The sequence below is a fragment of the Erpetoichthys calabaricus genome, chromosome 14, assembly GCF_900747795.2.
Source record: "Erpetoichthys calabaricus chromosome 14, fErpCal1.3, whole genome shotgun sequence".
Taxonomy (NCBI): domain Eukaryota; kingdom Metazoa; phylum Chordata; class Cladistia; order Polypteriformes; family Polypteridae; genus Erpetoichthys; species Erpetoichthys calabaricus.
The window spans coordinates 63,924,266-63,951,244 of NC_041407.2; the positions used below are offsets into that span (position 1 = coordinate 63,924,266).

General features: G+C 41.7%; 1 protein-coding gene across 1 annotated transcript in view; it reads left to right on the forward strand.

Annotated features, from left to right (window-relative positions):
- LOC114664543 (histone deacetylase 1) overlaps positions 1–26,979 on the forward strand; it is a 681,169-nt gene that overhangs the window by 187,221 nt on the left and 466,969 nt on the right. The window lies entirely within an intron of this gene.

The following is a 26,979-nucleotide window of genomic DNA, read 5'->3' on the forward strand; positions in this document are numbered from 1 at the left end:
ACGGGAACTAAACTAAAAAAAGAGCCATGGGAGACTGGCATGGTGCCAGCTGCATTTCCCAATGCCATTAGATGGCATGCAGTCCCAGTAGAGAAATACTCGGCATTATGTGTAGGAAGGCAGGAAGCACAGAAGCTGTTACATATGACTGACTGATAGAGGAAATAATTTCATCATCATCATCATCATCATCATCATCATCATTATTATTATTATCAAATCATCTTTTACGCCCACTATTGTTCCCTCAATAGCCTTAAGCCCCCAGCACTCACCATACCTGGAATAGAATTTATTGTCACATGCACAGAATACAGTAACATTTATACTGCAATCACACGTCACATTCACACACATACCCACTCAGTCGTATAACGCCTGTTTAGTTTAGAGTTGCCAGTTAATCTAACACACACACACACACACACCCACACAAGCGTTTTTAGGATGCCTGAGAAATGACTCTCACTAAGAGCTCTGGTTGGCCTTTCTCTGAAGTTATGCTTTGTGCCAAAGGGCTGAGAGGTGATTTCATATACAAAGAAGGGGCAGGAGGTGAGTGGGTAGAAAAGTGGCACCCCACATGATAGTCTTTGTGAATGCCTCTATAGTCGGGCCTGGTGAGACTGCATGTCTTACTTTCTTTAAATTATTCTGCACTTTCTGTACTCCTGTTGTTGATCCCTATGTTAGATTTTTTGTATTCTAAATAAGAAAACCATATTTTGATACATTCATGAGATTTTTTTGTCCATCTTATCGAAGGGAAAAAAATCATCTTGTAGAAACCATTAACCTGAAGCAAAGCAATATTGTAGAAATGCACTAGGGCCAACATATTGGATGCTTGCTTTTTATACCAATCTTTCAGTTAGCTTCCTGTGTTTAGAAGGATGGCTCTAGATAGATAGATAGATAGATAGATAGATAGATAGATAGATAGATAGATAGATAGATAGATAGATAGATAGATAGATAGATAGATAGATAGATAGATAGATAGATAGATAGATAGATAGATAGATAGATAGATAGATAGATAGATAGATAGATAGATAGATACTTTATTTATCACAAGGGGAAATTCACAATATTTATCTCTGATAATAGCATACTTACTGATTTGTAGGCTCTCCTGCAACTGGCACTGAAGCTGTTCATTTGAATGAAAAGGAATGCCAGTTCATTCTGTTGATGATTCATCTCCAGACTGTTGCAACTTGTTAGTGCCGTCACAATACTCTGTATTTAATATCTAGACTGGGGCTACTCAAACTCCCGCCATGGATATCCACAGACAGTGCAGGTTGTCATTCTAACCAGTTTCAAAATAAGAAGTCAGGCCTAGTAGAAAATGACATTTGGCATTTTAACTCATTAGTGGTTTAATTCTTCCAAGACAAATCTTTATGACATTGTAGATTTTTCCTTTCCCGAGAACCCCATCCATATGTTTTGTGGTCCAGAACAGATTTGTCCCTATTGGTCCTTCCCTTCTCTCTCATTTATTTTAAAACATTGTACTAACGTTTGGAACTGAGACTTCATGATGCGTATTCATAGGTTTCAAAGGAAGCACGTCAGCCAGTGAGCTGGTGGTTCCTTTGTCATTTGTACCTCATTATTAACTAATGACTGGTTAAGAAAACAAGCAACAATTAAAATCTAAATGCAGCAGTGTAAAACTAAAATAGGCAATTAAGGGGTCTGAATTGTAACACACAAGTTAACTAAATCTAAGCCAAAAAAGCACATTTCTTTAGTAGTAAATAAATGGGTGATAATTAAAAATTTCATTAATGCAAAAACCTGCACCCACTGTGGACCTCCAGGACCAGAGCTGAGTATCCCTGATATTGACTAACAAATAACCAATGAATGTACATTATACTGACTGATGCCTTAATCCAAGGTGACTTGCAGCATCTAAGATACAATTAGTTATATTTATTTTGTTTTTCCAATTGAAGCACAGGCAGGTCAAGTGGCCTGCTTATGATATCTCACTGCCAGTTGGATTTGAATCCAAAGTCTTAACTGCTGAATGACTACCGACCAGTTGCACTCACGCCAATCATAATGAAGTGCTTTGAAAGGTTAGTCATGTCACACATAAAGACTAATCTCCCTGCCTCCCTTGACCCTCTTCAGTTTGCACACCGCTCAAACAGGTCAACTGAGGATGCCATATGCTCTGCCCTTCACCTCTCCCTGACACATCTGGATAAAAAAGACACATATGTCAGGATGCTATTCATAGACTTTAGCTCCGCCTTCAATACAATCATGCCTCAAAAGCTGGTTGTAAAACTGAGCAGGTTGGGCCTGAACACCACCCTCTGCAATTGGATCCTGGACTTCTTGACAGAGAGGCCCCAGTCAGTTTGGATGGGCTGCAACACTTCCAGCATCATCACACTGAGCACTGGAGCACCGCAGGGCTGCGTGCTTAGTCCACTGCTCTTCACCCTGCTGACTCATGACTGCACAGCCACGCACAACACCAACCACATCATCAAGTCTGTGAATGATACAACGGTGCTGGGACTGATAAGAAGGGATGATGAAACAGCATACAGAGATGAGGTGGAATGGCTGTCTGCATGGTGTGAAGACAACAATCTATCTCTCAATGTCAACAAGACAAAAGAGATATTCGTGGACTTCAGAAAATCACGTCCTGCCCACATCCCACTCAGCATCAACGGTTTAGATGTGGAGACTGTTAGGAGTACCAAGTTCCTCGGTGTGCACATAACTGAGGAACTTACGTGGACACATAACACCTCATCACTAATCAAGAAAGCCCAGCAGAGACTACACTTCCTGAGGTGGCTGAAGCAAGCAAGTCTTCCCCCTTCCATCCTCACCATATTCTACAGAGGCACCATTGAGAGTGTTCTGACCAGCTGCATCACTGTCTGGTATGGAAAATGAAGCATATCCGACCGCAAAGCGCCTGCAAAGGATAGTGAAGACAGCAGAAAACATTATTGGGGTGCCTCTCCCTTCACTACAGGACATATTTTACAAACGCAGTGTCCGCAAGGCCTTCAGCATTGTGTAGGACCCCTTACACCCTTCAAATGGACTTTTCACACTTCTGCCATCCAAGAGAAGATACTGCAGCATCAAAGCCAGATCTGCCAGGCTGCAGGAGAGTTTTTACCCCCAAGCTGTTAGACTCCTTAACACCAGGCTGCCCCCTTGGACCTTCCACACGGCCTCAACCACCTCTAAAAACAGAACTTTTATACATGTGAGCCACTGTCCTGCAAAGACGAGTGTACGTGTAGAAAAGAACTGAAAATCTCATACTGACCTTTAAGTATTTTGACACTCTTGTTATCCTTCTGCTGTGAAACATTCTGACCTGTCGTTGTTTACACACGTCTTAAACAACTATTATCATACACTGATAATTTCTGTATTATCTATATCTATTATTTATTATTTATTTATTATATTACATATCTTACACATCAATATTGCTGCTACTTCTTTGTCTTGTCTTTGCACAAGGTCTTGTCTTGCTTGTGTTTTAATTTTAAATTTTAATTTTAATTCTATTTTTAATTTATTATTTGCACGTCATGTTGTTACACTGTTGACCCTAAGCTTCTCTATTTCGTCTATCTGTATACTTGTATATGGCTGAGATGACAATAAAGTTCACTTTGACTTTGACTTACTACACCACACTATACTGCCTGTTATTCAATTGTTATTTAAACAGTCTGATTCTGAATGTCAGTGGCCTTATTTGCTGCCCAAAAACAGATGTGGTAGCTTTTGGGAACTGGAGAGAGCATGACTGATGGTGAGATTTTCAAAATAAAGAAGGTGCAGATTAAATATATAGAAATGTGTCTATTGTATCCTTCATCTACATGTCCATTTTCAAACCTGCTTAATCCAGTTATCTGATGTTGTTCCTAGAAGCACCAGGATCCCACTCTGGAAGGGTCCACCAGTCCATTACTAGACACTTTTACACAGAAGCAGTCACATCAAGTCAGTTTAGGGTTGCCAGTTAAACTAATGCGCATATTTTTGGGATGTGGGAGAAAGTCTTATATGGGTACAGGGAGAATGATCAAACTCCAGTCAGGCAGCGTCCAACTGCTACATCACCTTCTTTTAAAATCAAGTTTTAGTTCCAATTATTTTACATAGCACACGGGCCCAGAGCCTTAATATATTTATAAACATATCAATCCGTCCATTCAGTCATTCTTGTATTCCACTTGAATCATTTCAAGATGACAAACCCCCATCTTGATAACAATAGACCCAACATGGGAGGAATCCTCTGACTGTAAGCCATTTCAGTGCAGGAGCTCTCACTGCTGGACCTGTGAGCCAGATACGTCATTATATAACTTGGCAAACATTGAAATCTGTCTAAGCTTTGGGATGAAGAATGTTAACACAACGGATCATATTGTTACAGAATGCAGTGCAATTCTTACTTGCATGTGCTAATCAACATGCAACACATCAACACACTCGGAAAACCTTGAAACATCTGTCTTTCTTCTTTGAAAAAAATGACCTTGCATTGACTACCATCTTAGATGGTAGCAATATTTTCATTCATAGCCTTCATTTACATAATCTTCGGTAGTTCAAGGCAGTTGGGTATACTCCCTGAAGGCTGGTTGGCTAGACTGACATGCCTGGCAACTCACCCCAACTAGAGTGCTGCTCGCCATGACATTATCAAGAACAAATCTATCAATTGTATATCAATGCCAATTTTAATATTTTAATTTCAATATCACATTTAGTCATGGGGTGCACCCTGCATGTGCATGAGAATTAACAGCCAATAAATGCTCATCCAGATGTACAATGCATAGAATGCAGCATTGAGAAGTAAGGAATATGGGCATTTTGGACTTCAATAACAGAAGACAAGCTAGTCTGTCTGATGTCTTGTGTTTTACATTCCACTACAGAATGGAAAAAAGAAAAAAGGAAAGAGACTGCAGCGGAACTCGCCATCGCTGTTAACTCTTGACACAGCACAAGCTGTGTCAGGCAGCACGCTACTGGCTGTCAAATAAAAGGGCAAGCACAACTGTGCTGGAAAGTTGGCAGTTGCTAAATTTGACAGGCCCAGTGATTATCAGGTGTTTGGATTGACAAGGTCTAATGATGAAATTGGCAGCTGCATCAGCAAGTCTGGCATACCCTATGACCAGAGGTCTCATAATGTGACACCAGCTTTAGACAGTTTGTAGCGGCCGACCCCTTACCCAGCCGGCAGCCACACTACCAAGACCTTTGGCCTGGATAAATTACTGCGATGAATCTTATATCAAGCCGTACCTCTAACAAATGAAATTTTCCCCTCAATCGACGGTTTACACAAGCACGCAAAAACAGGTATGTCAAATAAGTGAATATATTAAATGGAAAACAAAACACTACTGCACATTCCCAATGTAGAAAAAATATATATGTATATCCCTCCACCAAAGCAGCAACATGACAACACCATATATATATATATATACAATAACAAACCCTCCCTTGCCCCTGTAACATGTAACAAACAACACGAATAACAACAATGAATGAATGAATACGGAATGAATGATCGTGAACTTGAGTCCGAGTATACAACTGTCCTGAAGGCGGTTGACTGGTCAACAGATATGTGATGTGTTTGTGTTTCCCGGAACAAATGGAACAACCTCACCTTGAATCCTCAGCATGTGGTGGACGATGTAGTCCGACCCCGGGGTCTCTGGCGATGAGGGAATTGAAGTAAGTTCGGCGGAATGAAAACAAACTGGATACAAAGCGCGATGTGGAAAACAGCAGGTAAACTTGATTTGTAGTTGTAAAGTGAAATCTCCGGTCTTTCTCTTCTCCCCCCTCTCTCTGTTCCCGCCTGATTGTTTAAATAATTGAGAGCCGGATGTAACTGATTGTGACTGAAAACAGGTGCTTTCCATCTTGGGGCTGCGGATCTCTTCCCATCATCTGTCCCCCCTGTATTTACAGGGACGACATTCACTGATGCACACATAAACAGCAAACGGGACTATGGAAACAAAATGCACTCAGCACAAACATTGACAACACTATTACTACAATGTAGCCCTGCTACAAGTTAAAGGATAAGTGACAGAATTATTGGCTTCAGATTTGTTTCCAACATCGAGTATGGGCTTCCAATTCTTGCAATGCTAACTCATTGCTAAAAACCTGTTTGTATGATGAATCCTAATATTGAAAACACATAATTGCCATTAATTTAAATGTAAAAAAATCCTGGTCCTAAAAAAATGACATCCATTTCTGCTAAAATAAGAAGAAAACACATGAAAATGGACTGTTTTAATTTAATAATTACTTTAGTCATCAACACAAGCCCTAATAAGACTTTTTCTATTCATTAAATACTGTTTATTCTATTTATTACTACCTGCACTATTTATACTTTCCGTTACATTTTTTATTATTATTTTATTATTTCACAATATTGTTATTGTATTGTAGTTTTATTTATTGCTGTTTATTTTTAGTTTATTATTGCTTTATTTTTATCTTGCTTTTTGTCATCAAGTACTAAAGCTGCAAATGTAATTTTGCCATACTGGTGCAAGATAATAAATATATTCTATTCTATTTTATTTAACATGGCTATTTACCTGCAGTTTTTCACTTTCAAAGGAATGTCTTTTTCATCTTTCTTGAGGTTTTTTTTGGTGCCATGCGCTGTGAGCAAAGCTACAGATGATGGTGAAAAAGGGTGGTGGACCTCAAAACACAACAAAAACCAGACCAGGACCTTCACTGGTGTGCCTCAAAAACAGGCCTCACCCCAGGCAGTCAGACCTCAAATGTGGCTTGAAAAATGGATGTATTTCGTAAGTTTTTAAGCTTTTCCTTTATACCCCATGAGCTCCATTTCCAATGAGGGCAATATAATATATTTTTTTAATTTAGATATATAGAGATAGATAGAGATAGATAGATACTTTATTAATCCCAAGGGGAAATTCACATACTCCAGCAGCAGCATACCAATAAAAAACAATATTAAATTAAAGAGTGATAACAATACAGGTATACAGACAGACAATAACTTTGAATAATGTTAACGTTTACCCCCCCAGCCCGGGTGGAATTGAAGAGTCGCATAGTTTGGGGGAGGAATGATCTCCTCAGTCTGTCAGTGGAGCAGGACATTGACAGCAGTCTGTCACTGAAGCTGCTCCTCTGTCTGGAGATGATACTGTTCAGTGGATGCAGTGGATTCTCCATTATTGACAGGAGCCTGCTGAGTGCCGTCGCTCTGCCACAGATGTCAAACTGTCTAGCTCCGTGCCTACTATAGAGCCATCCTCACCAATTTGTCCAGTCATGAGGCTTCTCTCTTCTTTATGCTGCCTCCCCAGCACACCACCGCGTAGAAGAGGGCACTCGCCACAACCGTCTGATAGAACATCTGCAGCATCTTATTGCAGATGTTGAAGGATGCCAGCCTTTTAAGAAAGTATAGTTGGCTCTGTCCTTTCTTACACAGAGCATCAGTATTGGCAGTCCAGTCTAATTTATCATCCAGCTGCACTCCCAGGTATTTATAGGTCTGCACCATCTGCACACAGTCACCTCTGATGATCACGGGGTCCATGAGGGGCCTGAGCCTCCTAAAATCCACCACCAGCTCCTTGGTTTTGCTGGTGTTCAGGAGTAGGTGGTTTTATAGAAAGCACTTAAGTTTATAGCACAATTTCACCACAATAGAACATACTGTAGGTGTTAGGAATCCAATAGCTTCTTGTTTATTTCCTTTGGCATACTTTCTTATAAAAGTTGGTTAATTTTTGCATTTGATTTATTTTCATATTATTTTACAGTCATCACATCACTGTTTTGTGTGTTGGCTTTCCCGTGAGTTCTGCCTTTTTGCAGGATTGCTAGCATGAGTGCGATCATTTTGTGTGCGTGGTTACTATGACACTGTGTGGTTGCTAGGCACATGATGCAGGTGCCATGTGACCAGTGACATCAAAGCAGCTAAGATATATAAGACAGCCGCTCTCATTGACTAAGTGTCCAAACTTAAAAATCATAAAGGAAAGACTTGGCTTACAGTTTTAACATCTGATTTTTGCTGTGGTTTTGGTGATTTTCCTTAACATTTACTTGTGTACCAGTCCAGGCTACACCTGATTATTTACTTGTCTGATCCTTGTTTGCAACTTTCATATTAAATCAAATCTGAACATAACAGAAGTAACAAGAAGTGGTAATCGGGCATCCGCCTATTTTGTCATTTTTGTTGGGGTCATGGCAAAAGGGAAAGGCAGAAGGGAGAGTGACAGCCATGGAATGAGCAAAAGGCTGACTGGCTACATGGTGAGCTACTAAAGTATATAAATGTTAAGATGTATCACCTCCCATCAAACCTTCTTGCAAGCTTCTCATTTCTTCGTATCTTTTAGTTATGTTTAATTACATGATGTTTATTTAAAGGGCCTAGAGGAGAGAATTAGGAAAACATGTGACACGGTGCTCTGTGCACGGTGCTTTGTGACACGGTGCTCAAAATCTGATTTTGTCCCGGTAATGAAAAGAAATTAGTTACTAAATAATGACATGAAAGGAAAAACATGAAAAAAGAAGAGCTGAAGCTGTAACTAAAAGTAGAATTGGAAAAAACAGCAGTTGACAGGAAATGGATGCTCAGAACCTATCATTAGCTAGAATACCAGAGTGTGTATGTGTGCGTGTGCGTGTGTGTGTGACACATTGAGAGGCTGATACTGTAATTACATAAAGTTTTACTATTAAGTACTGAGTGTTATGACATACCTTCACACTTAGCTACCATGCTGGAACTCAGCTTATATAAACTGTAATTAGAACTTTTTCCCATTCTTTTCATGACACTTTTAATAATCCGTTGTTTCCATAAATCTTGTAGGTTTCATTCCACTGCACCTTATATTTGTTATTGCCAAGTTTTTTTTTTATGAAACATAATCTTACACGAATATTCCCAATGAGACCTTTCTCATCATTTAAAGTGGCTGAGGATTAAAGTATAAATGCTGTCAATCGTTATTACATGCAACTCCAACAAGGCAGTAGCCACAGACCATACAGGTGATTTGATACGTCTTCTACTGACTTATAGCTGGGCAGCATGTGGCACCATAGCCTCAATCTAACCTTAGCTGGGCAGCATGTGGCACTATAGCCTCACTCTAACCCTTGCTTGGCACCATGTGGCACCATAGCCTCAATGTAACCTTAGCTGGGCAGCATGTGGCACTATAGCCTCACTCTAACCCTTGCTTGGCACCATGTGGCACTATAGCCTCACTCTAACCTTAGCTGGGCAGCATGTGGCACCATAGCCTCAATCTAACCTTAGCTGGGCAGCATGTGGCACCATAGCCTCAATCTAACCTTAGGTCTGGAGTTGGTCATTCAGCCTGGAATTAAACCTGATGTAACTGTACCTAAACTACGGACATGCACCAATCTTTTTAAGGGATACGGGACAGGGGCAGGATTTGCGGATTTGCAGATAGAAGCTGACACAATACAACATGTTTGCGGTTGCTTGTGGGTAGTTAAGCATGCAAAGCGCCATGCTCTGCTGTTAGTCTAGTTGAAGCCAAGTTCAAATGAACATAGACACCCTGCTGAGGGATTGTACCATTGTTGAACAATATGTTGTAGTGAGATTTCTTGGGGCAGAGGGAGTGAAACATGAAAAATTCACCAAAGGGTTTTCACTCAGTACTGAAGTAGAACAGCATGAATGAATGAAAAGTTTATGAATGGGTAGAAAGGTATAAAGCGGAAAGAACAAGAGTAATCAAAGAAGTTTGATTTGGTCACCATCAACATGGTGCACATAAGTCCATATCAACATGGCGAATGCCTTTATTGGAGATTCCAACGGATGACATGGTCCACTGTTGATGCATATTTGGATATCACCGATGTCTTGGGGTATCATAAAGTTTGCACAAGATGAGTACCCCAACAGCTTACTGATCTGCACAAACCAACATCCTTCCATGAATTTCAGCAGGTTTCACTCCCTCTGCCCAACAGAATCTGACTACAGCGTGTTGTTCAACAATGGTGCAATCCAGCAGAATAGCGGCCATGTGCATTTGACTCTGGTTTCAATTAGACTAACAGCAGAGCGCTGCACTGTGTATGTTTGAACTACCCATAATCCAATGTGAATCAGATTGTCAATCAATAACTCTTTTTATTCTTTCAAAATAGCCAGTAATTTATATGTAGAAGGTTAGAAGGATGCATTTTTTTGCCTATAGGAAAGTTGTTTGTTTGAATGGTTTTTATAGAAATATGCAAGGTCGGTTGATCCATTTATTGTCTTGACAGTTAAACAAACGGGAAAAGAATACACAGCATTCCTGTAATGAGACAACAAAAGGTTCTAGTTTTCCACATTTTTCAGAAGGGTAGAAACACTATAAAAGGATTAAAGGAGAATATATAACCCTGCCTTTCACTCCCGAGGTTCTGTAGCACCTCAGCTGTCTGGCAGTGAGGGTCATTTTATTTTTAAAGTCGTAATTTTGTGGAAATATGTCACATGCTTTCACCAGACATTATTTTGTTAAATTTGTGAAGAATTCACCTTGGTGGCACAGCAAAAGTTGCTTACGGCATTTTTGAAAACGTCAGCCATCTTTATTTCAGTAGCAGAGTTGGCGATCATAAGAACGTATGAAATTTGACAAACGAGTGGAGACCATTCAGTCCATCAAGCCCGTTTGTTTAGGTAAAGGCTAAGCTGTCCCAATATCTCATTCAGATTTTTCTTAATGATTGTCAAGGTTTCTGCTTCAACTCCATGTCTCGGTAGTTTGCTCTCATGTCCCACAACAATTTGTGTAAAAATGTGCTTCCTGACTACACTCTTAAATGCCCTTTCCCTTAATTTCCACTGATGTCCTCATGTGCATGATTCCCCCTCAAGCTGAAAGATTGTTGCTGGATGAGCTTTGTTTTTCATATAGTGTTGCGAAACATGAAACTCACTAGATTTTGAGGTTTTAGGGTGGAATGCAAGGAATGTTGTTCTCTAAAGTTTAATCCACTGCTTCCCTGCAATGCCACCAAGTCTCGAATGGCTACTTATACAATACAATTTATTTTTGTATAGCCCAAAATCACACAAGAAGTGCCGCAATGGGCTTTAACAGGCCCTGCCTCTTGACAGCCCCCCAGCCTTGACTCTCTAAGAAGAGAAGGAAGAACTCCCAAAAAAACCCTTGTAGGGGAAAAATGGAAGAAACCTTGGGAAAGGCAGTTCAAAAAGAGACCCCTCTCCAGGTAGCTTGGGCTTGCAGTGGGTGTCAAAAAAAAGGGGGTCAATACAATACAATACACAGAACAGAACACAAGTAGTCCTCAATACAGTATAAAAATAAAAATATTACAAGTACGGAGCACAATTTAACAGTAGATGATATCACATAATATGATTTGGATTTGTTTAGAGTCCTGGAGACCTCAGTCATCAAGCTGCCTCCCCCTATTGGCCATTTCGCAGCTGAGTCAGCGCTGGGCCAGCCAATCCGATGAAAGGACCCCTCTACCCCACAATTCCTGTGATCCTGCTTCAGAGATGACTTTACTTTAGGCAGGCAAAACAACTTGGCAGGTGGGCCGTAGCACCAAGTGCCACATTTGAGTACCGAGAAGAGAAACCGAATAGGTGAGGGTTACTATCAAATTATAACTATCATGTTACTTATGTTTTAGTGCTAATGACTAAACAACAGAGATGCAGTCTGTACAGTTAATCAGCAGCTCTAGTCAGGATATGCTAAACTGAAGTAGTGAGTCTTCAGCCGGGATTTGAAAGCTAAGACCGAAGGGGCATCTCTTGTAGTAGCAGGCAGACCATTCCACAGTTTAGGGGCCCTGTAAGTAAAAGCTCGACCTCCCACTGTTATTTTATTAATCCTTGGAATCATAAGCAGAGTGGCATCTTGAGATCTTAATGTGCGCTCTGGTTTGTAAGCTATGATAAGTTCAGACAAGTAAACCAGACCTTGGCCATTTAATGCTTTATAAGTTAAAAGGAGGATTTTGAAATCTGCCCTAAACTTAACTGGGAGCCAGTGTAAGGATTTAAGAACTGGAGTTATGTGTTCGTATTTTCTTGTTGTTGTAATAATTCTTGCAGCTGCATTTTGGATTAACTGGAGGCTGTATAAAGAACAGTTTGAACATCCAGTGAACACCGCATTGCAGTAGTCAATCCTACTAGAAATAAATGCATGAATTAATTTCTCAGAATCCTGTTTATTTAGAAAGTGCCTTAATTTCCCAACATTTTTAAGATGGAAGAGACATGATTTGGACAACTTTGTAATATGCGCTTTAAATGACATACTATAGTCCTAGATTGCGGGCTGATTCAGTAAAATTAATGGCGATTCCAGCTGAGTTAAATGATGACAAAATATGGTTGCGCTCAGCGTCATTCCCTCCAACAATTAACATTTCTGTTGTATCTGTGTTTAAAGACAAGTAGTGCTCATCCATCCACTCCTTTAATTCACTAACACAACTAATTAAAGACAACATCAGAGAAACTTCATTTGATCTAAATGAAAGGTATAACTGGGTGTCATCTGCATACAAGTGAAAATTAACATTATGTTTCCTAATGAGAGATCCCAGTGGAAGCATGTAAAGTGAAAACAGTAAAAGTCCCAGTACTGAGCCCTGCGGGACACCATATCTCACTTCTGTGTATAATGATGGAGTACTGTCAGCACATTTCTGTACATATTGGAATCGATTTGATAAATAAGAACTAAACCAAGCGAGCACAGTGCCTGTAAGCCCAACATCATTTTCTAGCCTGTGCAGTAAAATAGAATGGTCAATGGTGTCAAATGCTGCACTTAAGTCTAACAACATAATTACAGTTACAGTAATTACAGTGCTTCCATGCCATAGGTGGCTCCATGTGCTCTCATTGGCCTCATGTAATGCCTACCTACATATTCACACCACTTATTTGGGCTCAAAGCTAACATTATCTGTGCTGACTTTCCCCAACTTCATAAGTCGATCCAAGGCCCCGGCGACCACCCACCCAGATTAATGGATTTTAACAGTAGTTCAGGTCATTTACTGCTGTCTAGCCATGACCCACTTTACACACTCTGCCCCAGAACCAATGGTGCCATGCTTTTTCACTTGGAGAAGAAGGTTGTAGATGGCAAAAAAATGATTGTGTTTCACTTCTGGTGAAAGCTTCGTAGCTTTTATTTTGCAAAGTGAAATTCTTTCTTGCAAATTGTTTCCCTCATCACTGCTTGGGACTAAATCCATCCATCCATCCATTTTCCAACCCGCTGAATCCAAACTCAGAGTCACGGGGGGGTCTGCTGGAGCCAATCCCAGCCAACACAGGGCACAAGGCAGGAACCAATCCCGGGCAGGGTGCCAACCCACCGCAGGACAGACTAAATCCACATCAAAGTAATACAATAGTTAATACTTCTACCTCATGGATGTCACAGTCCATGTGGAGTTTACTGTACTCCATGCATGCACGTTTTTTTTTTTTTTTCAGGAATTCCACGTTTTCTCCTCACATCTCAAAAATGTGCCTGATAAGTTGATTGACAGTCCCAAACTGCTGAAGTATGTGGGCATGTGAATGAGTGGGTCACGAAATAGACTGGCACCCCATCCAGCCTTGTGCCAAGATAGGCTGTGGCCCAGGTCACACTGAACTTGATTAACGAGGACCGATAATCTTATGTTGTGTTAAATCCGCATCTAACCTCCAAAATATTAAAGCACATAACATAAATAAATATTGTACATTGTGTGCAGTCATATACAGTTAATATTCTATATCATTGCACTTTGCTTAAATGACACTATCAGCTATTCTCATTTCTTGATCTAAAAATGCAATAGAGACTTTACCCTTCAATAATGTCTGGGTTTAATCTCCATAATACATGATTTATGAATGGGATTATAGTTGTATTTTGATGAATGAAATAAAATAATATATATGTAATACTATAATCCCAACCCTATGACCGTGTCAAGTGTTCTACAGGAAAAAAGCAATTTTGTTTTTGCTTGAGAAGCAGTAGCTCGAGAATGAAAAATTGAGCCCCTTTTAGGTAGTGAAACTTTGCATACAACAGATGATTTATAATTGATACCTAAACAATCAGTGGCATATGATTGCAGGATTTAATTGGTACAAAGCTGTTTTTCCTCCCACGTTCCTAAAGATGTGCACGTTAGCTCAGTCAGGGCTTCCAAACTGGTTCTGTAGGAGTGTGGAGAGAGTGTAGAGTGAGCGCTAAAATGGACTGGCACCCCAATTTAGAGCTTTTTCCTGACTTACACACAGAGCTGCTGGGATAGGCAGCTGAGACTCTTAATTGAATAATTTGTCAAATTTGAGACTGTTATGTGATATTGCTTTATGTTATCCAATATTATTAACTGTCTCAACTAAGTTAATCTACTGTATGTGTCCACAATCAAGTCCTGGCGGCTTGTGGCAGGAATCAACCCCGGTGATGGGCACACAGCCACACTCGATGGCACAGGGTCACTAGTTCATCTAATGCATATGTTATGTTATTCTGCTTGTCATCAGCTTTGCACCAAGTCCTTAATTTTTCCTTCTTTCACAGTCGTAAATGCTGTGCTGCCTGGTACGTGATATTTACAAAGCTACAGTACATTGGTCAATTCAGTTTGTTTTTATATAGCACTCTTTTAGGTCAGCTGTAAAACAAATATAACAATAATTGAACCATACATCATCTACATACAATAGCAATAGTGAGTGCGGCCATATTAATTGAACTGATTGTCAGTTTGTTATTATTATTTTTCTGTTTACAGCACTACATACCCTGCACAGTCACAGGGTGGTGTTATGTCCTTCTCATTAGGTGTCTCTATACAGTGCCTTCTGAAAGTATGCAGATCCCTTCGCTTTTTCATATCTTATTTTTTGCAGCCTTATGTTAAAATCATTTAAACTCATTTTCCCCACATCAAGCAACACTCAATATCCCAGAATGACAACCTGAAAACAGAACTTTAGAAATTTTAGCAAATTTATTAAAAATAAAAATCTGAACTATCACATTGACAAACGTATTCTCACACTTTGCTCGGTACTTAGTTGAAGCTCCTTTGGCAGCCTGGAGTCCTCTTGGGTATGATGTGACAAGTTTCACACACCTAGATTTGATGATTTTCTTCCACTCTTCTCTGCAGATCTCCTCAAGCTCTGTCACGGTGGATGAGGACCAGCAATGGACAGCTATTCTCAGGTTTCTCCAGAGGTGTTTCATTAAATGCAAGTCTGGGCTTTGGCTGGGATACTCAAGAACATTCACATTGTTGTCCCTAAGTCACTCCTTTGTGCTTAGAGTCACTGTCCTGTTGCCCAGTCTGAGGAGGTTTTCATTAAGGCTATCTCTATACCTCTTTCTCTCGACCCTGTCTAGTATCCCAGTCCTTGCCAATGAAAAACGAACCCACAACATAATTTTTAAACCACCATGTTTCTCCATTGGAATGATATTGATGATGAACCTTGTTTTCTTTCAGCTGAGATGCTTACAATTGAGGTTGAACAGTTCAATCTTTGTTTCATCAGACCAGAGAATCTTGCTTCTCATAGTCTGAGAGTCCTTTAGGTGACTTCTTTCAAACTTTCAAACTTCAGGCCACTCTTTTATAAAGTCCAGATTAGTGGAGTGTTACAGTGCTGGTTGTTCTTCTGGAAGCTTCTTCTATCTTCAGGTTCTCTGGAGCTCAGACAAGGTGACCATCGGATCCTTGTTCACTTCTTATCATGGCCCTTCTCCCACAGTTTGGTTAACTCTAGGAAGACTCTTGGTTGTTCCAGTCTTTTTGCATTTAGTAATTATGGAGACCATTGTGCTCTTGGGAACCTCCAATGCTGCAGATTTTTTTTTTTTGCTTTCACCAAATCTTTTTTTCAATACAATCCAGTTCCTAAGCCCTGCAGATAGTTCCTTTGACGTCACGGGTTGGTTTTTGCTCAACTGTGGGAACATCTTTATACAGGTGTGTGCCTTTACTAATCATGTGTAATCAACTAAACTGACCAAAGGTGGGCTCAAAACAAGATGTATAGGAGAATGGGATGCACATGGGCCATAATTCAAGTGTCATAGCAAAGGGTCTTGATACCCATGTCAATGTAATAGTTCAATTTTTAATTTTTGTTTTGTCATTCTGGGTTAGTTGAAGTTATTTGATTAGGGAAAAAATAATTTAAATGATCTTAGCATAAGGCTGCAGCACAACCAAATGTATCAAAAGTGAAGGGGTCTTAATACTTCCTGAAGGTGCTGATCCTGGGTTTTGACTGTGTTGGCCTCCATTTTTATCCTTCCAGTCTTCTTTCTGAGTATGTCTTCTCTTCTCTGTCTCAAGGTTGCCATGTTCTTGCATATTCCTAGCAATATGGATGAGGAGTTTAGATACGACAAGCAATCACACAAAGAGGTTAAAATTGTAGTAAATTAAAATACACAATACATATACAGAGTATTAAGGACTAGAAAGGATGCCTCCTCTCAATGTGCAGCATTTGTGCGCAATTTTAACATTGTACTTGATGTGAAAAATACAACTTTTAAACTGTATTGATCAAGCAAAAAGAAAAGATTAAATATCACAGAGGATTATAAAAAGGACTGTTTTGTGGGCTTGTGTTTGTTTTCACTTAGCCCAGGCTGTAACTGTCAGGCTAATGCATTTCAGAAGCTGTGATAAGAGGCCACATGGCTTAAAGGAGGACTTTGTCACTGGCCTGAACAGAGTGGGATGTATCTCCGCTCTGATTAGTATTTCCAACACGGGAATTGTTTGTTGTCATTTTGCTCTAATTTTCATTCTTTACCCATCTGCCAATGCAGCTGCGTTGCCATGGAGTAAAGTGGCAGTGTTTGTAACTGGTGGAGTGATGACCTATTTTATTCTCTCTCTCTCTCTCTCTCTCTCTCTCTCTCTCTCTCTCTCTCTCTCTCTCTCTCTCTCATTTTCTTTCATCCATTTTTGGAATCTTTATGCTCTTTTCTCCATAACCTCTTTATTTATTTGTCCCTGCTCTCTGATCCCTTCATTTTTTTGCCCTTTTCAAATTTATATACTCTCAGTTACAATTCCTTCTTTTCAGTTCAGAAATGATTTTTTGACAAAAAAAGAATAAAAAAACCACAAAGATTCAAAATCCTTAAAATGAAATATTATTAAATAGAAGCAAAAATTACCCACACAGAATTAAACCATTAATTAATGCAGTTCCGCTGAGTAAAGAAAAAAGCCATCTTTGTGCTTTTCAGGCTCTAAAATTCTCTCATACATTTTATTTTTATTTATTATAGCACACTTTCCTTCACCTTTCACACAATTTATGCTTCATTTTATTCCAATACTGGCTCGACTTTAACGTAGCATTCCCCTAACTAAGGCGCAGTGATTAGTGCTGATTTGTGCCGTCCTCATCACTGCCAACGTCTCGTTTGCATGTCCTCTCCATGTCTGCAGTTCTCCTCTCACGTCTCAAAGACCTGCAGGTTAGACTGATTGGTGTTATTCTGAATTTACTCAAGCTGAGTGATGGTGGGTGTGTGAGTGGACTGGCGTTGGTGACGTGCACAGACCACAAAAAGGGGAGAAGGGGCACTAGACTGCGACAGAATTTCATATATTTTAATCTTGGACTCAAATTTGTGCCCACTTTTATTTCTGGAATTTTTAATTTCACAGGAAATTTTGATGTAATTTAAGGGGAATTATTATATTCACAATGTTTATCTGGTCTGGATTAAGCATGTTCTAAAATGACACAACAAAGTTTATTCACGATTGTTGAAATATCAGTCATTGCTCGGGTATAAATGAGGAAAAAATGTCTTTTGTCAATTCAACATGACTCAACACAGCCCATGAAGATGCAAACTGCTATAATCCATCAAAACAATGAAATGGTTATCCAGATTAGTTGAGAAGAAAACACTGTACATACCTGTGGTGTTTGGCAAGATCACACTTTGGCTGCTACAAAACTTTGTGTGTGCTGAAGGTGTCCTCCCATCAGCCCCAGCACATTCCTGCTTCCTGATAGGAATTGTAGTCCCTGTGCCAGAGCTGGTTTTTAGATTGTCCCCCTACCATTAAAACCTTTTTCCTTGTAAGATTTCATGAAAGTCACTTCTGATGTTTTTGCATGATTGGCAAACAAACAAACAGATTACAATTTTATTTATATAATTTATCAGGAAAGACACTACACCTGCTATGTGCATATTTTATTTTCCTAATATAACACATTTATTCACACACATATAACAAGACAAAAACAAGAAATAAAAAACTTTCCATCTAGTTAGAGGAATGCTAGATGGACTTTAAACAGCAGGAGTTCACATCAGAGCACACCAAGTCAAAGAGTTCTTCCCCGTCTATAAAAGTGCATTTTGTCAGTCAAATATTCACAAATCCACTAGACCTGATCATCTGGTCCCACAGATCAGTGTTCGCTTTTGTGCATTAAATGTTCAGCAAGAAAAAATATAATTTGTTTTATGATCCAGAATCCTGAAGTACAATGTAAAATGATTTTAAACACACTCTGTTTATTAAGATGTCTCAGTAACAAAACACTTTGGATCCTGTGTTTTGGCACATTGTAGTGACTTCATATTTGTTAATAATGTTACTAATGACATCTTTCTTAGCAGGATTAGAAGATCAGGGAGTCATTCTTGTCCTCATAGATTTCCGAATTTGGACTGAGCTTAGAAAACTTCATTCAGCAGTTGCTGTTAATACAGGTAACGTGGTAGTGAAACAACTCAATTAACCTCAGACTTTGAGCTTCAATCTAACATTGCTCGGGCTCTATTCTGAAGGCAGGTGTACACAGGAAGAAATACTCTGTAGCCCCGACCCGACTGAGCTTGAATAGTACTATCAAATTTGTAACCCTAAAACGGTCCCTCAATGGCACATTGTCACTAGACGCATGCATTTTTACAACCCTGTTTCACACCCCATTCAAAAAAGGGTGTCTGTCAGCCTTGTTACTCCATATGGGAAACAGGCGATAGCTGGATGTTCCTAATTGTGGTGTAAGTGGCAACATGGCACTCAGGAGCTTGTTTAAGCTTTCAGGCTTGTCGCTGCCTGTGTGGAGTTTGAACATTCTGTCAAAGTCTCTGTGGGTTTACTAACCTTATGGTGCTATCATCTGAGGAGTACCATTTATGGATGTTAAGGGGCACACACTTCCAACACAAGTTGTGTATTTATGATAAAAATTGTCAGTGGTCATGGGGCATCTGTTGGTGAAGAAAGACTCACGGATCTTGACTTTGCTGACGATGCTGTGATCTTCGTGGAGTCAATGGAGACTCTGGTTGGGGCACTTGAGAGACTGAGTGAGGAGTCTGCATATCTGGGCTTGTGAGTATCCTGGATAAAAACCAAGATCCAGGCCTTTAATGACCTCTTGGGCACAGCCATCAGCAGTGTGTCTGTTTGCGGAGAGAGTGTTGACATTTTTGAGAGGTTCACTTACCTTGGCAGTGACATTCATATCTCTGGTGACTCTTCCTATGAAGTCAGTGGATGGATTGGGAGAGCATGGGGGGTCATGAGGTCGCTGGAAAGGGGTGTGTGGCACTCCCGATATCTATGCTAAAGGACGAAGGTCCAAGTCTTTGGAGTCCTGGTGCTTCCTGTTTTGCTATATGGTTGTGAGATATGGACCTTATCCAGTGACCTGAGACAAAGACAGGACTCCTTTGGCACTGTGTCTCTTTGGAGAATCCTTGGGTACCATTGGTTTGATTTTGTGTTGCTCATGGAGTCCCGAATGAGGCACATTACCTGCATTGTCAGAGAGCATCAGTTACGGCACTATGGCCTTGTGGCGTGTTTCCCCGAAGGTGATCCGGCTCAAAAGATCCTCATTGTTGGGGACCCGAGTGGCTGGACCAGGCCAAGGGGTCGCCCATGTAACACCTAGCTGTGGCACATAGAGGGTAATTTCCGGAGGGTGGACTGGACCGCGTGTCTGCCTGGGGGGTTGCCAACCAGGATCCCAGGTTGATTTGTTGTGTAGCGGGTGCAGCAACACACTGTACCAGTGCATGCTCCCCAACTTGACTTGACTTGACTTGGTATGTACAGCTAAGAGATGCCTTTTTTTATGAAGGCGTGGGTGATCTGGACACATAGGGGAACCTGGTCGCTGAACTCTGATGATAATAAGTGGGCACTGTTTATGAAAGGAAAATTTACCATGGAGCAGGCGCTCTTTAACATCCACAGTATAAGCACCTCCTATTGAAGAGGTGCACACTCCAGACACCGAGGGCTATGGACAATGACGGGCAATGTCTATCAACTCTACCTAAAGCTCCAAATGGGCTTCAACCAGCACTGGCTCCAACAACCAAAAAACATACTGTATTTTTTTAAGTGGAAGTGTGACTTTATGAGTATATCCAGTGATGATTCGGTGTTGGTTCCTGACTGTCACCCAATGGTACCAAAATAGGCTCCCAAGCCTCGTGATGCTGTATTGTAATAAGTGGATTTGGAAGGTGAAAACACAACTGAATAAAGTGTATGGACAAGCAAGCTCTTTTCTCAGGCATAATTTCCATTTGCACTTAAAAGTGCATTAAAAAAATGTAACAAAAAACAAGAATAATATGCAGAAAACTTATTATTATTAAATTATTTTATGTGATATTACAAAGAAGACAAGAGAACAGATGTAAACAGGGCAGAAAAAGGTCCTCCCACAAGTCCACCCTTTCTTGTTTGACTCCATAATGGGGCATGTCTCAGTACCGTAGGTACTCATCTCTCTTGTCTCCTTCCTTGTTCCTGTAAGTTTTGAAGGATTTCCCTTTTAATGAGCACCGAGCCCCTTTGACAGGTTGTGTCAGCTTGTCTCCATGTCAATGCTCTGAATCTCATCTCCAGGTCTTTGGATGGAGTGTATTCTTTCAGTCTTCCTACACCTCGCGTCCCTGCTGAGGTCACTTTATTAAAAAAAAAACAACAAAAGAAAATGAAGTACCCTCATTTGAACAGCTCACGTAAGGTTTGGAAAACATGTGTCTGAAAATAGACACATTTGAAAAAAAGGCAATAACGTTCAAAGCAGCGCACTGCGTGACACGTTTCACAGAACTAAGCTCTTGTTCTGAAAGGCTATGTGGTTCACTTGTTATTGATGAGTTCAGAGAGAGCGGCAGCATCGTGACTGAGTGACGCTTGTTTTTAAAGATCCATAAAGGCAATCCATGCTTCGGGTGTTCACTCTACAACAAGGTGTCTCATTATGGTGGGCAGCGTATGCAGAGTGGGAGAGCACTTTAGGGCAGGCTGCTACTGAAATGGCGACAACAGCAACTCTGTACAGACTCAGGATGAACTGGACGTGCACCTCCTCACAGATATAAATGGTTTGTCACTGGGCTCTGATGACATGATTCATCTAAATAAAAATAAATGGAAAGAATGAACCTGAACTGTGTTCAACTGGTGTGCTAAATCAAGAGAGGGGGAAAGCATGCATTAAAAATGAGCATTTGCGTTTTTGTAAAGCTATCCTTTTTGTGAACATACTATACTTCCTTGAGCATGGGAAAGGCGCTATGTAAATAACACATATCATTATTATTATTATTACTTCAACTTATGGTGCCGTAGAGCAGGAGCCCATCCCAGGAGTTTAAAGTCATCAATTAAACTAAACTGTGCACGTCAGGGGTATGAGAGAATCCAAGACATGGGGAGAATATGCCAAACTCCCCACAGAGTGGTTCCTGATGTGAAACTGAAATTAAACCCTTGGATTTATAGTATCAGCACATTTATACAAGATGTCAAGCAGGGTCACTATTTGTCAGAATCCCTTGTTTATGTTTTTCATTGAGTTTAACATTTTCCCCTAAATGTGCCAAGTACCCCCTGGTTATTAGAAGTCCCAATTAGTGATTCATGTTGGCTGAACTCTGAAAACTTACTCAGGTCCTGTTGAGTAGACAATAAGGAGAATTCTATCACTTAGGATATGCCTATCTTAAGTAGGCACAATCTGCAGGCAAAAGCCATGCCACCTCATACTTCTGACCCGCATCACACAGAGTAGCCACTTTTCGTGACACATTACACACTTGAACTCTAGGTGTAACAGACTGCTACTGCTCTTCTCGCTCTCTGACTGCCATTCCCTTTACAGTGTGTGTGCCTCAAGACCTCCTCCCATTGGCCCCTGCACGCTCCTGCTGACTGCTGGGAATTCAAATCTTCGATAGTACTGCCACAAGTTCATCCCAATAATGGACTTGTTTTTTTAAATAAAAATAAACAGTAACACCCTAAGAGCCTAACAAAATGGATGACTCATTTTTTCTGATTTTATGAGCCACAGGAAACAACAAAACAAAAAAAATAAATCAAACAGGAGCTAACCTCACACTGTTCCCAGAATGAGTCCTGTCAGTATTACAGTATCAGCGATCACTGTCACCCTCTTCATCAGCACTAAGGTGAGGCCCAATGTAGACGCCAATTTATTAATGTTCTCTGAACGTCTTTGCCCCTTTTCTCTGATCCTCCTAATTTAAAGGATGTGCTCCCCTTCCTGCGACATGGTGGTGCAGTGGTAGCGCTGCTGCCTCGTAGTTAGGAGACCTGGGTTTCACTTTCCGGGTCCTCCCTGCGTGGAGTTTGCGTGTTCTTCCCTTGTCTGCGTGGGTTTCCTCCCACAGTCCAAAGACATGCAGGTTAGGTGAAATGGCGATCCTGAATTGTCCCTAGTGTGTGCTTGGTGTGTGGGTGTGTGTGTGTCCTGCGGTGGGCTGGCACCCTGCCTAGGATTTGTTCCTGCCTTGCACCCTGTGTTGGCTGGGATTGGCTCCAGCAGACCCCCGTGACCCTGTGTTAGGATATAGCGGGTTGGATAATGACTGACTGACTGGCTCCCCTTCCTTGTTTCACAGGCTACTGCCATTAAAGCATCTACTGTAATTCTGACATGTGAAGTCCATGCAGTCCATTGCCTTCCAGTCCTGCTCTAATATCGTCAGAAAAACTCAGTAATGGGCACTGAGTGATTGTAACACCATGAAATGGTTTTAAAATGTTTTTTAACTGACTCCCCAGCCCCTCATGTGCTGTAATCTTTAAGACTGCAATTACCAAAGATGGCTATTTAAGGCACCTGCTGCCACAACCATTTTGCTATGGCATTGGTTTGCTTTTGTTAACAGTGGACTTTGGCTCACGTTCGTGCTTCTTGTTTGTTTGTAATATGTCTGGCTTGGTAACTATTTAGTGTTTTCAATTTTTAAAGCTTTTGAGTTCCGGCTTCTAGAATTATAGACTTTTGAACTTTCTCACTTAGGACTTAAAACTGGATGTTTTGTTAATACCTTAAGTTGTTTTATTTCTTTCACTTTTTGCTCTGAATTTTGCAGTTGTGGAATTTTGAGTTTTGTATTTTGACTTCTATGTTAACTTAATTATTTTATGTAAATATTGAAGTACAGTGGAACCTCGGTTCACAACCATAATTCATTCCAAAACTCTGGTCGTAAACCGATTTGGTCGTAAATACAATTAATCCGTTCCAGACCATACGAACTGTATGTAAATATATATTTTTTTTAAGTTTTTAAGTACAAATAAAGTTAATTAAACCATAGAATGCACAGCGTAATAGTAAACTAAATGTAAAAACATTGAATAACACTGAGAAAACCTTGAACAACAGAGAAAACTAACACTGCAATAGGTCGCGCTATAGCGCGACCAACCGCTGGCTAAAAACACTTTTTTTAATGAGTTTTAAACACAGGGGAAAAAAATGAACATTTGAAAAAATCCGTAATTTAATAAACCACCAAGAAAAGTAACATTGCAACAATGCACGCTACAAACCGATCGCTGTAAACAGAAGTGAAAACAAAATCAAACCCAGTGCATTCTTTAACTGCCTTCCTACCTTATGCGTCGGGCTCTCTCTCTCGCGCTGCCTGTGTGTGTGCGTCTCTCTCTCTCTCGCGCTACCTGTGTGTGCGTCTCTCTCTCTCTCTCGCGCTGCCTGTGTGTGTGCCTCTCTCTCTCTCTCGTGTGTGTGCTTGTCTCTCTCTCTCTCTCGCTGCCTGTTTGTGCGCGTCTCTCTCGCGCTGCCTGTGTGTGCGCGTCTCTCTTTCTCGCGCGCTGCCTGTGTGTGTGCGTCTCTTTCTCTCTCTCGCGCTACCTGTGTGTGCGCGTCTCTCTCTTGCGCTGCCTGTGTGTGTGCGCGTCTCTCTCTCACGCTGCCTGTGTGTGTGCGCATCTCTCTCTCTCTCTCGCTGCCTGTGTGTGTGTGTCTGTCTCTCTCTCGTGCTGCCTTTGTGTGTGCGTCTCTCTCTCTCTCTCTCTCTCTCATGCTGCCTGTGTGTGTGCGTCTCTCTCTCTCGCACTGCCTGTGTATGCGCGTCTCTCTCTCTCTCGGGCTGCCTGTGTGTGCGCGTCTCTCTCTGTCTCGCGCTGCCTGTGTGTGCGCGTCTCTCTCTCTCTCGCGCTGCCTGTGTGTGCGCGTCTCTCTCTCTCTCGTGCTGCCTGTGTGTGTGCGTCTGTCTCTCTCACACTGCCTGTGTGTGTGCGTCTGTCTCTCTCACACTGCCTGTGTGTGTGCGTATGTCTCTCTCGTGCTGCCTGTGTGTGTGTGCGTCTGTCTCTCTCTCGCGCTGCCTGTGTGTGTGCGTCTGTCTCTCTCTCGCGCTGCCTGTGTGTGTGTGCGTCTGTCTCTCTCTCACGCTGCCTGTGTGTGTGTGCGTCTGTCTCTCTCTCGCACTGCCTGTGTGTGTGCGTGTCTGTCTCTCGCGCTGCCTGTGTGTGTGCGTCTGTCTCTCTCTCGCACTGCCAGTATGTGTGCGTCTGTCTCTCTCGCTCTGCCTGTGTGTGTGCGTGTCTCTCTCTCTCTCTCGGGCTGCCTGTGTGTGTTCGTCTGTCTCTCTCTCTCGCGCTTCCTGTGTGTGCGCGTCTGTCTCTCTCGCATTACCTGTGTGTGCGTCTGTCTCTCTCTCACACTGCCTGTGTGTGTGCGCGTCTGTCTCTCTCTTGCACTGCCTGTGTGTGTGCGACTGTCTCTCTCTCGCACTGCCTGTGTGTGTACGTCTGTCTCTCTCTCGTACTGCCTGTTTGTGTGCGTCTGTCTCTCTCTCTCACTGCCTGTGTGTGCGTCTGTTTCTCTCTCGCACTGCCTGTGTGTGTGCGTCTGTCTCTCTCTCGCACTGCCTGTGTCTGTGCGTCTCTCTCTCTCTCTCTCGCGCGCTACCTGTGTGTGCGCGTCTCTCTCTCTCTCTCGTGCTGCCTGTGTGTGCGTGTCTATCTCTCACGCTGCCTGTGTGTGTGCGCATCTCTCTCTCTCTTGCTGCCTGTGTGTGTGTCTGTCTCTCTCTCGCGCTGCCTTTGTGTGTGCGTCTCTCTCTCTCTCTCTCTCGGGCTGCCTGTGTGTGCGCGTCTCACTCCCTCTCGCACTGCCTATGTGTGCACGTCTCTCTCTCTCTCTCGCGCTGCCTGTGTGTGCGCGTCTCTCTCTCTCTCGCGCTGCCTGTGTGTGTGCATCTGTCTCTCTCTCGCTCTGCCTGTGTGTGTGCGTCTGTCTCTCTCACACTGCCTGTGTGTGTGCGTATGTCTCTCTCGTGCTGCCTGTGTGTGTGTGCGACTGTCTCTCTCTTGCACTGCCTGTGTGTGTGCGACTGTCTCTCTCTCGCACTGCCTGTGTGTGTGTGTGTCTGTCTCTCTCTCGCACTGCCTGTATGTGTGCGTCTGTCTCTCACTCGCACTGCCTGTGTGTGTGCGACTGTCTCTCTCTCGCACTGCCTGTGTGTGTGTGTGTCTGTCTCTCACTCGCACTGCCAGTGTGTGTGCGTCTGTCTCTCTCGCGCTGCCTCTGCCTGTGTGTGTGTGTGTCGCGCTGTCTCGCTCTCTCTCTCTTGCTCGCTGCACAGGAAAAGCACAGGGAGAGACTGAACATGTACAAACCGAAAGGGAATCTGGCTTGTTTGTATACCGAGTGTGTGGTCGTGAACCGAGGCAAAAGTTTGGCGAACTTTTTGGTCGTAAACCGATTTGTACGTGTACCGAGGCATTCGTGAACCGAGGTTCCACTGTACTGTGTTGGGCAAGATGTTATTTGGTTCTTTTGTTTGGGATTTCACATCTCTGTTAAGTAACTTCTTCTTGGTTTGCTGTTTCTAAAAAAATCCTTTTCACTGTTTATCCTGTCATTTACATTTTTCTGTTGAGTTCCCTCGTGTATTAATTACTCAGGATAAAACGATCATGATTTATAAAAAAATTACATTTTACTGTCATGTTTTTTTTTAATCCTTGGTCATCTTGACCTTCCTCATTGTTTCTTTAGTTATCCATGTAATTACTTTGAAGCGGTGCTACATGATTAATGTCATTGTAAATGTATTTTGTGCTGAGTCCTGTCGTTCGTCGTATTGTCCTGTTTATATGGTCTGTGTGTATATAAATATGCTCCCCTGGAAACAACAGGGAAAGGATAACACTGTAGAACCATTGTCCCTCATGATAATTGGTCCTGTCAACCCCATCACCTGCATCTGATCACTCGCTATTTAAACAGAAGGATAGAAAGAAAATATATCCTGTTCTACTAGACCGCCAATTCACTTCAGAGACAGGAGAAAGCACCGCTTCAAATCATTTACACCTTTGTCTACCTGCCACTTTCAGCACCCGACAACATCATCTTTGCACAGCAAAACCCCGGGGTTCTGGATTACACCACATTCCGAGGATAAGCACGGTGAGACTGTTTCTTGTTGTTTGGGGAGAGGAGTGAGCCATCATTATCATCCGTGTACTTTC